The 10,042-nt window shown below is 42.1% G+C and overlaps 1 long non-coding RNA gene across 1 annotated transcript; it reads right to left on the reverse strand.

Moving 5' to 3' along the window:
• Positions 1-647: 647 nt before the first annotated feature.
• Positions 648-9,487, reverse strand: LOC120411587. Its single transcript, XR_005604010.1, has 3 exons — positions 9,241-9,487; positions 2,348-2,482; positions 648-1,108 (listed from the first exon to the last, which is right to left on the reverse strand). It is a non-coding gene; the product is annotated as an uncharacterized LOC120411587 (long non-coding RNA).
• Between the last annotated feature and the right edge of the window lie 555 nt (positions 9,488-10,042).

The raw sequence follows: 10,042 nt of genomic DNA on the forward strand, positions 1-10,042 counted from the left end.
GGAAGGAGGCTGGAGTCCATTATCCCAGGAAATGATAATGCATAGGTAGCTCTTATGATACCTTTTCATCCATAGTGCTCCTATAAGACTTTGGCATAATTGACCTCATTTTACAGTTGAGGGAAACCAAGGTTTGGGCCTGAAGTGGGTTTTTCCCCAAGGTCACCTAACAGACAGTGGCACAGGAAGAAATGTTCCCAGTATCCTGAAACTCAGGGTGGTGTTCTGTGCATGAGAGCACATCTTTCCCCAAAACCAATTCAGTGCAGACATCCAAGCCTCACTCATTCTGTCTAGGTTGCAAAGGGAAGAAAGCAAACAGAACACCTGCAAATTCCTACTTTCCGTCATGTCTCCTTGAGGTGTGACTTTTGTCTGCATCATCTTTCATGAAGGGATCATAATCTAATAGAAAAGAGCAGAAAAGCTGATCTGGCTGCTGCTGAAAGATGATAATCCAGAAACAATTCGGTATCTATCCACCCTTCTTTGTTAAAATCATGAATAGCACATGTGGGGAACATACCCACTCAGATGGCTGGAAAAATAAATTGTCTATTTTTGCAGATCTTTTATTTAAATCTTGCAAGTAGTAAGAAAAGCAATTTTAATAAAAAATGCAATGCATAGAAGAATTGCTGCTTTTCATCTGAGAAGTGAAGAATTTTCTTTATTTTTACTAATTTTGAATTTGATGCAGATGTGATTCCAATGCTAATTATGCCCCCCACTGTCTCTATGCTCCAGTGAAATGTGACTCCCTGATGTTTCTCATTGTCTTTTGTTTACAATTATGAGAAGATGATGGAAATCATCTGGTTTTTGCTTCTGTACTGCTGTGGGATTTGTACAGCAGCAACCTGTCAAATTAATGACCTCTAGCACGAGAAGCTGTGGCCAATTCAGGCTGCAGTCACAGCTGAAATCTCAGCATTGCACTGTTTCTCTCTCATCCCCACATATCTGTGAGGAAACAGTTCCTGCATCATGGAAAGATGATCTCAGAATTAAGGATAAACAGTAGGATCTTCACAAGTAAATATCCATACCAAATTTTGCTAAATGCTGTCTTGCTCAAGTCTTCTTTTTCTTGTGCCTCAGTTTTCTCCTGAAGAAAAAAAAATGAGTTAATAATGCAGATGTGCTCTGAGAATGATCTCATTATTGTTTCCAGTGCCTTGGGACAAATGGGAGACCAAAGGGCTCTCTCAGAACATACACCCTGACTCCAGCACCAGGATTCCTTGAATGAAAATGGCTATTGTATTTGCTGGTGGCCTGCACATGACAATTCCGAGTCCAGACTGCCTGTGAATGTGTTTGCATTTTCTGGAACTGTGTGGCTGTATGAGGCATCCATGCATCAATCTCGTATCTTAGGGACACGCAAAGTTTACGTTTTAGGAAGATAAATAATTGAATTCACCATATATTAGATATATCTAATATATCTGAGCATCTTGTGCATAGAAATAAAATTACAGTGTTTGTACTAGCAATGAAAGCATTACCAGGAAAAGCATTCTGGATTTCAGAAACCATGAGACAAGTGCAGCTCACTATCTAAAGGGCTGGTTCAATTAATCCTAGTACTTTGAAGTGAAATATCAGATTTCCTTCTGCATGGAGGAACAAGAGAAAGCTCTTCTTGCTAGTTCCTTGGGATTTTTGTCCTACTTTTCTTTAAATCCCATCCTCCTCTTTTAGAGTCCGCAGTTCTTCCACTATTCCTAGCATTGCTCTCCTCCCAGCTAGTGCTCTTGGCTGGGTGATGGCCAGCACATGGTGGTGGAAATGGTGCTGCTGATACCACTGTTGCAGGGCCAGCAGGGGCGTGCTGCTCCTCTGGAGGGAATGGGAGCCCCATTTACAGCTGCATGATGCCAGTGGGCCTTCTTTCACCTTGCTTTTGCATTCTCCCACTGATTTTCACAAAACAGTTGGGAATTTATTCCATTTTAACATCTCAAAGCTACCTCTCTATTTTTATCTAAGGTAGCTGAAAGAAGCCTAACTTTTTTTGGAGAGTAAGTAATAGCTCTACAGATGCATATCCTGAGATTCAACCTGCTTGTTCTACACTTTGTGCTATACACCTATTTATATGAAGTTCAGCGAGGGCAGAAACTGGAGGGTTGGACACTGGAATCGTTTTGTGCCAATTTGTCTCAGTTCAGCATCTTTGGCACTCATGGTGGGTCGCAGCTACTTTACACAAAAAATTAATGTCAGTAACATCTAATAATAAGAGTAATGATGTCACTATCTGCATTTCATAGGTTCATTTGGGAGCACAGATAGTCAGTTTGGGTAACAAAGTCAAAACTAGGTAAAGCTTGGCACTTACTGGAAAATGGCGGTCGGTGTTCGAAAGCAGACAGACGTTCACATGACCCTCTGCTTTGGCACGTCTTCTTTTAAAAGAAACCAGGGACTGAGCCAACATGACGAATGAATCACCTCAAAATGCTAGAGGGTAAATCTGAAAAGATTTCAACTTTATGCTGCAACTTGCAGTCATCCACACTTTTCCAGTGCTAACCCCCCTGAGACTGAAGGCACAGACCTTAAACTCAGTACAGTTTCACACTGGTGGTAAGAATTTAACTTCAATGTGTATCTGAGAATTTAGCTACTATAAATAGAAGAAAGTCAGACACACACCATCTTAAGCATACTAATGTATAAACATTTATTTTATTTTTTCCAATAACCAATTCACGTGACACTAATTTTTTCATAAGCTGAAGTTTATGGCTGTGCATTTCTGACAAATCTACATTGGCTTTGCTGCCATTTTGACCAGTTAGTGGTCATGAATGACCAGTTTTCTCCAACCTCTAACCAGGTAGCATCTGCCTTCCAAGCACCAAGGATGACAATATTCCTTATTCCCCAGCTGTTTCTTCTCCTCACTTTAAGGCTGCCAGAAACAGCAGTGTGTGTGTTTTGTACATAATGCACCCTGGTCAGCAATTTGACCTCCAGAAGCCCTGTCCCACCTGTCTCTATACCTGCTCCACCTGGAACCATGGTCAGTGAAACTTACTGTTTTGTGCCCCACAAACATGGATTTGAAGCATTCCCATATTAAAGAGAGCATAACAAAACTGGGGCTCCCTGCAGTACCCAAGAATCGCAAGATACATCATCTGCAGGGAGGGAGGTGAGATAAAAAGGCAACTGGAGAAACCAGTTCTGTTAAACCAGGCTCCCTGCTGCTGGTAACAATACAAAATATGTAACATTTGAGGGAAAAGTGAGTTCCAGTAGCTCAAGTGTTATCAATCCCTGCTGTTGTATCCACCTGCTGCTGCTCTCCTTCAGGCCTTTTCACCTGCTGGTGCCTTGATGCTTTATCCTGCAGCCCCCAGCACCTGCTGGCAGCCTGATGTGAGCCTCTCCTGCCCTGTTTGCCTTTCCTCAGAAAACATGACCTGTTTCTGTTGGGAAACAACCACCTAGGAGCTGCTCACATCAGGGAGGTGGCTCCAATTCCAGTTCTGAAGTCCTAACATCTTTAGGTCAAGCCACTTCAGTTTTTGGAGGCTTTCATGTTGTCCAACACAAGCATCCAGCCACCCAGGCAAAGACCCCTAGTGCAGTCTGGGCCACAAAGGGTCACAAAGTAAATTCAATTGCAAAGGGAGACAAAACTCAATCCAATCTCTTCTGCACATGTGTGAAGTGGTGGGGCAGTGGCACCTCTTCTGCTGGTGAGTGGGCATGTGAACCTAGGCCATGGTCCCAGGTGGGCATCTGAACACCAGCAGATGCACAGGGTGTGTAGCCTGTGCCAAACCAGCACAAAGTGAGAAAGACAGTGCAGAATGAATGTTCTTTTAATTCACTGAAACTTAATTTTTACTGAAGATACTGAGCATCCGGGGATCCCCATGCCAGGAGCTGACAATGTTTTATCTCACGAATCTTGGGCAGGACTTCTCTGTGTCTCTGCTAGCAAATGTACAGTGCTCAAACAGGATGTTTGTAATCCATGTAATGCCATGGACCAAGGACGTGGAACATGACAGTTCTCACTTGGCATGGGGGTAAAAGAGGCCCAGAGACTTCAATCCAATCGTCCAAGGTCAAACAGCAGCCCGGTGGCACATCTGGTACAGCAGATCTCCAGTGATTTAATAATCCTGTATTCACTAGATAGTATTGCCTCCCTAAAGCCAATATAATGATATTCACTAATGAGGTTGTTAGGTTTAATTAAAGCTGGTAGAGCCCATTATGTAGAAGGAATGAAATTATTGTTTCATTATTGTATATTATAATAATTACAGAATACCTAGACTTACGCATTAACTACAGAAAAAGACTAACCAAATTCTGTATCGTATAAATTTTTTTGACACATGACATAGGAATTGCAATGGACGAAAACCCTCATGCTCTCAATGACATGCTTAAGTACTTGCAGTCTTCTGGCTTATTAATAACAGTGTTTTTTAATAAATAAAAATAAATTTAAAATTAATTTAGTTCAAAATTAAATACTACTCTGTTAAAAGGCTGATTCCTTGAATTTCCAGCTTGTTACTAAGGGTCTGTTACACTCTATCTATTGCCACATGATAAAATATTTGGGGGCGGGAAGACTTCAAAATACTGGAATATGAGGTATGGGATTCTTTCATTTTTGAATAAAATGTTCTGTTTTGTTTCCCATTCAAACTGAGACCTACCTGGAAAATGTAAACAGAATTTAAAGAAAAGCTGAAGATAAAATGGCTAAAATTGAAATAGAACTTTTCTAAATTACTCTATTTGGATCTGTTTAGACCTCCGTTTTAACTTTACAGTTGCATTACTACAGAGTGATGTGTGTTCTTTTATCAGATGGATTTCCCCTAGGACCAGAGTTTGATCCTATATGTGCACTTTAAAAGAAGACAAATATAATTTGCGTAGGAGGATCTGCAGTCTTGGGTCATGCCAAAAAGCACCTTTTTCCACAGAAATCCTCTCCGAGAATTTTGTGCTGCTTTATGTAGGGAAGGGTGTCAGAAACAAATCCATAACTTACCATCTTAACAATTTCCTCATCTTTTTTCCCTGAAACTCTATCCATCAGACAGCAAAAGCAATACTTATTTTTACGCATTTTTTCCGTCTCCAAGACAGTCAGTGTGATGATCATGACCTGAGGGATCACAAACCATCACAAGGGTCATGCTTAGGTGTAGCCACAGAGTAGTGTTGCTTGAACCATCTTGAAATTCAGCAAAAATGGCATGAAAGGGAACAGGCAAACTAGTTCAGGGCCAGCAGCCTGGGGACTGTACAAATAGCACCTTTTTTTCTTTTCCTATCCCTTGCATGCACAAGAAAACCAGGAACAAGCACAAGAGACATGGGAAGCATGCAGAATAGTACTGCTCAAGTCTCGTTTTCCTTACAGCAGCTAACAGCTCAGGCAGTCAGAAACTGCTGAGATGACATTCACCCTGTACAGCATCAGTGCTCACAAACTTCAACCCTCCAAAATAAGGCAACACCCTTAAAGAGTAAACATACTTCCCATATTTACTACCCTTATTGTTCACCTCCTTTCCTCCCATCTATATTGACAAGACTTCCTATTTCTGTATGACTGCTCAGACTCTTCTTGGCTCACAGCTGAGTTACAGACGTTTGTGGTTTATCTCAGGACTTCTTTTTAGCAGATCCCTTAATTCTCCAAGCACATTAGACAGTTTCACTCTTACACTGACTGTGGTCAAAAACATGCAGACAGAAGCATTCACAGGCATGTGAATAAAGAAGTTCATATTCCTGGGTTCACAGAATAACTGCCTGCTCATGGCAGATAAGGAAGTGTGCACGTGTGTCTACTGCTGGATTTGCTAGTGCAGGCAGGAATTCGGGTGTGCAATTTCCCACTTGCTTTCTTGAAAGACCAGATCGAAACCCCAAGAACCACAGCAGAAAACTTTTAACTTTCCTGCTTGGGAAGATGCTGTAGTCTCCATTTTCTTCAGAGAGGTTTGAGTTCAATATAGATCAACACGTGGAACAGAAACACTGTAAATAACAAACATCTTAGAGCACTTCACAGAAACTGTGGGAAGTCTGAGAATGTGCTTCCAGTCCTTGAAAGCAACGAGAAAGCAAATCAGGGACTCTGTGTCCAACAAAAGGGTTATGTGATAGTGCAACATTCAGGTGTGCTCCTGCAATGTTTGAGCCTAGGCTCCAAAGTGCGATTCGGGTGTCGCAGCGATGTTTCCATCATCTGCATCCTAAAGCCGGAGTCTCAAAACATGCCAATATTAGTTTGTTCCAAGCTGATATCCCCTCCCAATTTTTTTGGCACAGACAAGGCTGCTAAACACACCCTTGGGAGGTCAAAGTTCTCCTGGAAGGATGAAAAATACCTTGCACATCGTTGTTTTCTTTGGGCACACAGGATCAGGGTTTTGGACAAATGCATCCTCACTTTCTGAGGAGTGCACAGCCACAGCTTTGCACAGCTCCCTGATTTACATGGTGCTGAAGACCCAATGGTAGTGCCATCACTTTCTCCCATGCACCTGATCAGGGAATCCACAGGGATACAGGAGAGTCAACACCTGGTCCCATGGGTGTATGAAACCCAGAGCAGACCAGGAAAAGTTGAAGGAGAGAGACATCCTGAAAACATCCAACCCTTTTGAGTGGTGAGGTCAGACAAGGATTACCTGGTAAAAGTGAGACACGTGGTGCTGGGGGTGTTGGAAGCAGATATTTGTTCCTGGAAAGAGTGCTTCACAGGGAGACAAAAGCCACTGCTTTCTGCAAGAAAGGGCTGATCTAGCTCAAGGGCTGAGTTCACAAATAAGCTTCAGGCCAGACCCACCCCCTTTCCTTAGTATTTTTTTTCCTACCATCTCTTTTAGGTAGCATCTGATCAGTGTGCTGGCATTCACAAATCCCATTTGCAGGCACTCACCTCTTTCCGTGAGTTCAGACCTCTCATGGAGCTTCTTTTCTAGTGCAAGATGCTGTGCCTTGGGCACAGGGCAGGAGCCAGGCCATAGCACTGTGCTGCAGACAGGGTGAGAGGGCTGCAGGGGTGGATGAGGCTCAGCACCTGCCTCTTGCCAGGTCTCTACATCCCAGCACTGAATTCCAGAAGGGCATTTGAGGTTACAGCATGGAGCCCAACCACCTGCTCAAACTAAACCCTTCTTTCTGCCGAGATCTTTATCAGCCAACACACAGCCCATATGAGTGATCCCTGCATTTAATCCTATTACCTAAACACAAGGAGTTGAGTAGTGTGTGTCACAATGAGCCAGGAAATGGGGGAGCTTTAACAATTTGTGTTTGTTCAGGAAATGATTCTGTGCCGATGGCAAATCCACATCAACCCACAACCCAAGACAGGCTTCCAAGAATGATGAAGATAACATCTTGTTAGCAGCAAATACAAAGACTTAATTTAATTATAATATAGCAGCTTCTCAAAATATCTGGGAAACCTTACTGGAAATGAAATACAATACAAAAGATTGAAAAAGTAAATCTGTGGGTATAAAGCAGGGGAAATTCTAGGTATCCACACTTTTCTTATTCTAACTCTGTTCCTCCTTCTCCTTACTTGCTGTTCTCACCTTCATTTTCTCTTGAAACTGATTGCACCATTACCAAGATGAAAGGCAGAGAGAGGGCAAAATGTTGAGGAAGAGATAGATTCCTCGTAACCTGGGTTTAGCTTCCTACTAAAGTTGTTCATAATGAAAGCGTTAATCTGTGGCCTGGAGGAAAGCCTGGAAGGAAAACAGGCAAAGCAGGCAAAGAAACAGTAAAGCAGTTTAATTAAGGGTGTAAGAGAAATATCTTGATCATCATTACAGCTCTGAATAAACATCCATACTGGTTCTCATGCTGTTCAAGGGGTTGTTTCTGGTTCCATCCTAAGACTGAGAAGAAAACACTTCTCTGAGATTTACACCTCAAATATTCAATATCTTGTTCTTCAGTGCTTCATATTTATAAAAGGAGTAAAATTGCAGTGGAGATACACTGTGTGGTAAGGATCCAAGAGGGAATTTAAATTCATGACAGCTGTGATACAAGAAATGTATTTTGCTTTTATAGCTGGATTTTTTTTCTCTTGAAAGCAAAAAAAAAAGCAGAATAAATTGCAGACAAAAATGTTTTTCTAGAACTGGGCCACCAGTACTTACTTCTTCCAAGCTAAGCCCTCACTTACAGGCATTATTCAAAAGAAGCACTGAAAAAACCTTTTCTAACATTACACAATGTAACAATTTCTTGCAAATGGGTAACTTTGCACATAAGACAAAATTCTTACGTCCACAGTGTAAAATCTGAGTAGGATATTCTGCCCTCCTGTTCTATACTGTGGAGCTCAATGATGGCAATAACGAAGCAGAACACAAAAATATTATGACCTTTGGTAGGCACTTGTTTTAGTAACATGAACCACGTGCCGTTTACAGACCAGCTTCAGGCAGGCAGCGCGCTGGTGAAATGTCACCAGATTAATGGTATCAGTAGCAGTTGGCAAAATAATGAAGGGGTCTACTCTTTAGCATACCTGGAGGGCAACTCCTCCAAAACAGAGTGAAGACACATTACCAGGGCACCAGCTGCCCTGGAAAAAGCCTGCTAGGCTGCGCAGACTCAGTATATAAAGGCGGGGGTCTTTACACAAACACTCAGGGCAATTCAGCACAGTCTCTTGCAGAACATCTACATTTACCTAAATAAATTTCTTAGAGCGGTCCCTCACAGAATTGCCACCTCTAGGTGTAATTCAACAAGGTTTAGAATCAGATCCAAGCTTCTCTCCATCCTTATTATTTCACATTTTCACACAAGACTTCGTGATTATTGGTTTGGAACATTAAAATGCAAATGATAGAGGAAGCAATACATATTTAAATGTACAGTGTCAGCTTGGTATAAAAGCTCTTCTGGAACAGAATGACACTGTTTTCTTCAGTTACTTCTAAAAGTGGCAAAATAAAAATGAAAGGAGGGAAAAAAACCCCTCAGGCCTATTTGCATTCATGCTTTATTGGTCATGCTGAAAGAAAAAGCTTAGTAAGCTTGGAGGGGGAGGGAGAGGGAGAAAAACAGTCATTAGTGTAAATGCAACCGGCAGCTCTCGGAGACTTCCCAGGCAGCACAAGGAGGAGGAGAGCACGCCAGGAGCATTAGATTTGGAACAAGGCTGACCTCCTCCCTACAGAAAAACAAAGCAGAGCTTTGACTTACCTGGCCTCTGTCACTTATGGAATCAATATCCTCTTCACATAAACACAAAGGAGAAAGAATGAAGAAAGGGCAAAACCAGGGCAGAATACAGAAAGCCTCTCTGCCTCCTATCCCATCCTTGTGGGATGCCCTATTATTTTCCAAATTTAACTTCTGGCTAAGGAGTGACAGGAGGTCACTTATTCTCATGTTGGTTTTTACAAAGCTTGTATGGTTACCAGGCAATGAAGCAGGTTTCTCATTTTGCTTTTTTAATAACACTTCCCCACTGCCATATTAAGTGTTTCCTGAAGAGACAAACCAAGACTTAAAAAGTGTGGAAGACATTTTTCATAGTCTAAAGTGTCAGCTCACAGCTGTGTGCTTTTTCATTCCCCATTTTCACTCCAGACTCAGCATTAGGACTTCAGTGTTAAATGCTGTATTTTTTGGGTAAAGGACACAGGTGGCTGAGCTATCACTACAAGCAATTTCTGCCCCCCTTTACTCAGGCTACCATAAAATATCCATGCTAGCTCCACTTACTCTCATGGATACACTTCTGCTTCCCATGGAGGGACTGCAGAATTGGGTTCTGCTTTAGTAAGAGTAGGTGGAAATACAGATTAAAGACATTCCCAAAAGGTAGCTCTGTATTTAGTCTGTAAACTCTGTGAAGCTGAAGAGCATCTGGACACAGGCCTGGACTGGCTCTCTGTTATGGAACAGCGTGTCTTGATGAACTGACAAACTCAGCAGAAAACCTAATTCAGGCCCTTCTCCTGCATGCGCCCACACACTCAGGTACAAACAGTCCCTCTCA

Source organism: Corvus cornix, chromosome 3 (genome assembly GCF_000738735.6).
Source record: "Corvus cornix cornix isolate S_Up_H32 chromosome 3, ASM73873v5, whole genome shotgun sequence".
NCBI lineage: Eukaryota > Metazoa > Chordata > Aves > Passeriformes > Corvidae > Corvus > Corvus cornix.